Source organism: Cibotium barometz, chromosome 44 (assembly GCF_041138505.1).
Source record: "Cibotium barometz isolate CiBa-2024 chromosome 44, ASM4113850v1, whole genome shotgun sequence".
NCBI lineage: Eukaryota > Viridiplantae > Streptophyta > Polypodiopsida > Cyatheales > Cibotiaceae > Cibotium > Cibotium barometz.
In genome coordinates, this window is record NC_141089.1 from 45,302,603 (window position 1) to 45,309,661 (window position 7,059).

Sequence of the window (7,059 nt, forward strand, 5' to 3'; positions counted from 1 at the left end):
CCCTGAAACTTGCAATTGCCTGCCATTGCTTAAGGAGATGGACTTTGAATTTTGTTTGGGGAGGAGGGGGTGTGCTTGATAAAAGTATGCTTTAAACTATATTGAGATAAGTGGTGCATGCACTTGGCCTTACAAGGAGCAGAAGATGGTAAATATGCTCGTGTCACAAGGTTGAAGATGTCATATGGGCTCTATTTATGTAGTTTGAACACTACATTATATTGTCCCTCCTTGAGCAGAGTTATTAAAGATGGCATTGGTAGATATATGTAAAAATAGAGTGAACTCTAGATGTTTCCATCTAGAATGGCCAGTTGTTTTCTCTCACAATGACAGAGGATGGATTTATAGAGATGATAGGCTACATCATCCTTGTAGTGCAAGTCAACAGGTTGCATCATTTTCATAGTGCAAGCCAACATAAGGTTGGAGACGTCAATTAGCTCTCTTGGTGTGCGTAGGTGATTCACGTTGTGCGTTGGAGACCTAAGACACTATAGAGGAGGTCCTATGTGAGACTCACCATTAGACATCTTTGTCAAAAGTCAGATATGCCCTTCGTTGTGGTGGACCAATTTTTTTCTCATTGGGTCTCTAGAGAATATATTCAGATGACTATTTAGTCTCATTGATGATAGATTCCTTCATGTCACATGAGACTTAGTGGTTCTACGGTTTCATTTTCGTTTTAGGTGTGATGTTATTCTGGATCTTATACTACAATACTACTGGTCATCATACATTATTTTTGGTCTTTTGGGCTGAATGTTAATATATATATGCATGCACTCTCTCTCTCTTTAATGCTGTCCAAGGGGACCAGTGAATCTAAAACATTTGGATTCACATGGTTAAGAGTTGCATGCAGAAGAACTGCTTGTATTAAGAGCTCCGCAAAACATATAGATGAACAAAGAGGGGAGAGATGTTGATGCAACAATGTTTTCTATATATATGCATCAATTTGTGCAAAGATCCTAGCCATCATGGCCTCCAAAAGGAAACACCCAAGCCTATAATGTGTCCCACAAACTAGGGATCACAAATGGATACCAAAGGGAATGAACTTGCTTGTTTATAGGCTCCCAAATACCCCTACTTGCAATTGGCTAGATGTCAGCCAACAGAGGACGAGCATAAATACATATTAAATACCAAACTTATCAGTAAATGCCCTCTTGCTCCTTTTGATTGCTTTGGGTAAAATCCCTAGCATAAATCCTAGTTGGACAATGCTTGAAAAGCTCCCTAATCGTAGTCAAAATTGGGGATTAAGCATGTCCACATGTCATGCATGTGACATCCCCTCTTGCTAAGCTTGGTGACTGAATCCAATTGCCCTTTATTGCATGTGGACTCATCCTTGAGACACTCTTGACCACTTGGATCTTATCTTGAAAACCTTTTCTAATCCTTTGTTCTGTGTGCACCTATTCTTCTTGTCTCCTCCTTTGGGTGAAGGCTTGCACCTTTCTTGGGATGAGATCCTTCTTGAAAACCCTGTAACCCCTTATTACTCTGCTCGTCCTGAAACACCTAAGCCTATGACCTATCCCACTAACCAGGGATCAGATGGATACCAAAGGGAATGAGGTTAGATGGATACGAGTTGGCTAGCTAAGGACAAACGTAATTACATAGTGAATGCCAAACTTGCCAATGAATGCCCTCTTGTTCCTTGTGAATGCCTTGGCGTAAAATCCATGGCACAAATCCTAGTTGGACAATGCTTGAAAAGGTTCACGACCATAGCCAAAATTAGGGATTAAGCATATCCACATGCCATGCATGTGACATTAAGAGCTTTAAAGAGAGGGTTGTTTAGAAATAACACTAGGTTTCTCGGAGCAGATTGAGGCTTTCTAGCGTGCGATCGGGGCCAGCCACCTCAATACTCACACACCAACTTGCACGGCATCTATCGTCCACTGAATGGTAGAATTTCTAGAGATACCTATACCACTTGAAGCCCCAAAGGTCATCCTCCTTGGGACTTCCCATTTCTCAACACATGAGCTTGCTTGTAACATCTTTCATAAGAAATTGTAATTGGGCTTTTATTGCGTGATGGTGTGTGTCTAGTAATGATCTGGTGGTGTGGTGTCTTCATGTCTTGTCAAAGTGGCCTTCACAATTGCGGTGTGTATCTTGATTATAATCGTGTGGGAAAGAAAGCTACATCTAGATTAACCTAGATTAGCCATCTTAGCATGGATTAGCCAAGCTTAGAGAGACTAGCCTAAGTTTAGAGAGAGAAATGGTAATTTTCTATTAGTAAGTGATTAGGCTTACGTTGACTTATATACACGACCACCCTTTCACATTACACTTTAATGTGTCCATAGGCATTGTCCTTTTTCCCATTCTCCAATCTCTTGACCTTGGGCCCAAATTACATGAGACCCTTTAAACTTTGTTACAAACCATTCCCACCTAAGAGGTTTCATCCTCCCATAGATGTTTTTAAGTACAATCCACATGGATGGACTATATCACCAAGGACTCATGTCAACATCTTATTCATACTCATGCCATGTATGTGTGGTGCTAAAAACACGTGTATGGTTGTAAAATGTTCCCAAACCCTTCAAAACAAGCCATAAGATCTACCCCATAATGGCATGAGAGCCTTGTGTAACTTCCAAGCACTATGCATTCAAATTCCAAGGGTTTAGATCTATCCACAGTGAATTTACAAGAAATTTCAACAAGCTAATTCATTGTTATTAAGCCACATTGGACCCCTCAATTGCATCCAATAACCCATCAAACCCTTCTAATGTAGAGGTAGGTTGCCAATGAGCTTGTTCTTTAGGTAATGCTCGCCATTCGACCAAGTATTCCACTAAGGTTTGGTTTGGAAGGACCCTTTCTCTTGTACCCAAAATCAGTTATGGCACATACTTAGTCATCTCCTCCCCGTTCATTGGAGGTAGCTCGTCTTACATAAGAACTTCTGGGTCAAAATAAGCTTTAAGATGTGACACATGAAAAACATCATGAATTCTTGTGGTTGATGGAAGTGCCAATTGGTAAGCAACTTCACCAACACGTCTCAAAACCTTGTAAGGCTCATAGTATCAATGACCTAACTTGGTGTTTGTATTGCCTTTAAGAGCACCATACCTAGTCTTGGGAATTCTCAAGAAGACTCAATCTCCCTCCTTGAACTCCAATGGTCTTCTATGAGCATTTGCATAGTGTCTCATCCTTTCTTGAGCATGTTTCATTAGCTTTGCATTGTTGTAAGAGTGCATCCAACTTTGCCATCTCCTCTTTTGCATTAGGATTCACCCCCTCTTGCTTTTGAACCATCATTGGCATATTTGCTTTGTACCAACTGAGCTTATGTTTGGGATCCTTGTTTTGTTGGTAAGGTAAGCAACTCGTCACAAAAGCATACACATGTTTACACATTCCCTTCCAATAGAAACTCTTTCGCACCTTCTCAAAAGTCTTAAACAACCCCATGTGCCCTGATAATGGAGAAGAGTTCATCTTTTCTAACACCCTCTTCTTGTAGTAGGCTGATGTAGGCACAAGCTACCTCTCTAGCCACCCTGGCTGCCAAGGCCACCTTGGTCCTTCAACTTTGGACCGGACAAAAGTGCCAGCTACCTTGGATTGGTCTAGCTCATTGCATTGACACTTGGGCCAGCGCACCACTCGCACCACTTGCACTGACACCACAATGATGCACCATGTGTCTCTTGTGCTTGATGATCACCACGCTCCTCATCAGTAGTGATGGCGGCAAGGCCACTTGATGGTCACCCTTGGACCAGTTAGTCCAAAGAGTCCAAAGGCCAAGTGGCATTGTACAAAGGGATATAGGATTGTGAGATGGGGATCATTCTAGCAATACTAGTCTCATGTATTTTCGTGTTCTAGTGTTCTCGCTATTCTCATTGTTCTTGCTTATCTGAATGCTCTTGCTCATCTATGTTTTTGTTCATTTATGTTCTTGCTCATGTGTGCTTCTTCTCTGTGCTAGTGAGCTATGCTTGCACCCCATAGCTCAGGTCCCTCTTAGATTGTGACAACTCCTGAGGGCATACTACCCTAGAGGGACCCTGTGTTCTCTGTGGTGTACACTGTTCTAGGCGTGTCGGGCAAAGAGGTGTGCTATAAAGAGGTGTCTTATAGGTAAAGCTCACTTTTTTTTTTTTTGCTTGCTTGCTTTGTAAGACACGTTAACGATTTCTTTTCATTGGTTTTGTTTTAATTATTTCATTTTTGAAAGATGGCCATCTCCTTGCACCATTGGCGTACATCACCTTGCATGAATTAATTTAAACTTGGGCGTGTGCATAAAATCTCTCCAATCAATTTTATCAACTCACTTCTCACCCCCAACAATTTTGGCATTTCCAATCTCAACACTCCCCCTCAATGCAAATTGGAGTGTTCGACAAGTGTATGTGCGTGTATCTAGCCAACCTAGACACCTTAAGTCCGTTTCGAGCACCAAGTTGCTCGGGCGGAACCACCCAAGTGCTTTTAGGACACCCACGTGTCTGGGAAAAGGAACCTACCCATAAAGTGCGACGCCTATGCATGCACAACTCAACCCACACCACAATTACATTCCTTTTGAGCTCCCCAGGCTCGGGTAGAGGACCCTCATAACATGGGTGGATTGCAATTTATAATCCTTTTTAAGGGTCTTCCCAGCCTGGGCAGGGAACCCTCATACAATCTGGGTGAGAGAAAAAAGTGCAAACATTTGGCCAAAGACAGGCAGCGGACCCAATACACCAAAGTATCCACAGCTTCCTTTTTGTAATGCCAATAATTGCCCATTATTTCAGGGTTACAAATCCATTTCACACGGGCAATAAAAATTAAGCATATGTTACAAAGCATGTGAATATTAGCTTATTACACTTTTGAAAGTGTGAAACCCTTAGACTATTTTCCCCGAAAACCAATGGCCATGAAACTTTATCTTTTTTTTTTCTCGATCTTGATAAGGCACTTGCAGATGTTGAGTTGCCCGCGTAGAGGAGCTAGCGGCAACGTCTTATTCTTTTCCTTTGCTCCTCACCAGCCTTCTACTCTCATTAGAATGATGGAGCTGCACCTTTTCTGTACTCATGAACAATGAATTGCACTAGTGGACTATCAGGTTATTGTTGGAGACGGCCTGCTAAGGGAGTGTTAGTGTCGCTAGTGCTCGAGCTACGAGCTACTTTTCGACTGCACTTCTCATAAAGATGATGGATTCAGCCCTACTAATGCTGCTTTCTCATAGTTTGAAGAGGCTCCAGTGCCAAAGAAAGCCCCATTCACAAGCAAATCTCCCTCAGAACGCCAGTTCCATGTCTGCCATTGGCTCTCCGGCGTATCAATCTGCATAGTTACATCCTTAGCATTCGGGTTAGCTAAAGCGGTGTATCTGTTTGCCTTTACTATTGATGGTAGGGGAAGAACTTCCTCCAATTACGTACATCTCCTAGTGAGTGTAGTCATTGTTCACAATCTCAAAGAATCCATGTCGGCACCTTGGCATCCATTGAAGAAGAACTTCTCCGAAGTGATTGAATGGAATGGTTACTTGCATAGACTTGTCTGCAACATAGTCATCACTATGGCCAAGAAGCACGACCTTGTCATGCTGAGTGAAAAAATTGTTGTCTTCTTTTCCTACAGTAGTTCAATAAGCTCCTACTCAAGTTCCCTCCTAGCTGCGCCTACCGAAGACAATTCCTTCTCTTCTTGCTTAAGCATTTGATCATTTTGTCTCTTCTTGTCAAGTTCTTCACTTTGCTACAATTTTCTTCCAAGGGTGCTTTTCACAGGCTTCTTTTAGAAACCAAAGGTGCATAACACATGAGCTCTCTTTGGCTCATACTAAGCTTGCTCAACCATTTATGAGTAACTTTACCACAGCACTACTTTTCTGGTGTGTTCAACATGAGCTCCATCCTTAGCCCTTCACTTATCCCTTACTTGGACAAGCTTGCACCTCTTCACATTCCTTGCCATATGGAAGGAACCATGGTATTCACATATCCCATCATAGCAATCCTTTTTTACATTGAGCGTTCTTCCATGCTCAAGCCCAAAATTAATGAGGCAAAACCCAAAATACCTTCACAAATCTTTTCTTGGCAGCTTCCTTGATGACACCGAAGACTCCATAGTCTTCATACTTGCTGAAATCTCCATTTTCAGCTTCTTTGATGATGAGCAGGCTCTCCATGTTGCAAAACTCCCATTTGCAACTCTCTTGGGTAGCTTCTATGCAACTTCCTTGTTGCAAATCTCCTCTCAAACTTAAGAATGGTAGCTCCAAATCTCTCTCAAATCCTCACAAATGCAAATCCAAATGATAATATGAGGGTGCATTTTTTTTCATAATAAACTGAAAAATAATGCTTAATCAAATAAACACATAACCAAGAAATCTATACATAAATAATCACCACCATGACCAACAAAGATGAGATGAAGACCTGGTTTTTCAAGATGAGGAAGCTCTTAAATTGTTTCCAGGCCTTTCAAATATGGCATGTATCCATGGAAGACAATATAAGAGCCCATGAGCTAGCAGAGTAGGTTTTCTCTAAGGATTTGCATGCTGTGGCAGCCCACTATATCAAGGTAGAGAGACCATTTATAAAGAAGAGCAGGTCTTGTTTGACAGGTTTAGTTGGATGCTTCAAAGAAGAAGGCAGTTGTTGTCAAAAGAGCTTTGAAATATTTATTAATTGGAGACACATTGTATCATAAGGGGAATGATGCTGTTTTGAGAAGAGTTTTGTTCCAAGAGGAAATTATGCATTGTCTGAAAGCTTATCATGAAGAGGGTTGTGGTGGCCACTATGGGGTTGACATTACAAAGAGGAAGGTATTGACATTAAAGGTTATGTGGCCAAGCATGAATAGAGACATCCACCATTGGTGTAAGTGTCATGAATGTCAAGCTTTTCAAAAGAAGATTCTAGTTCCTGAACCCATGCATCATATAATGAGCTATGGGGATTTTGAGAAGTCAGGAATAGATGTAATAGGGCCTCTTCAAGGAACTAAAAGTAGAAAGTTTTACATCATCTG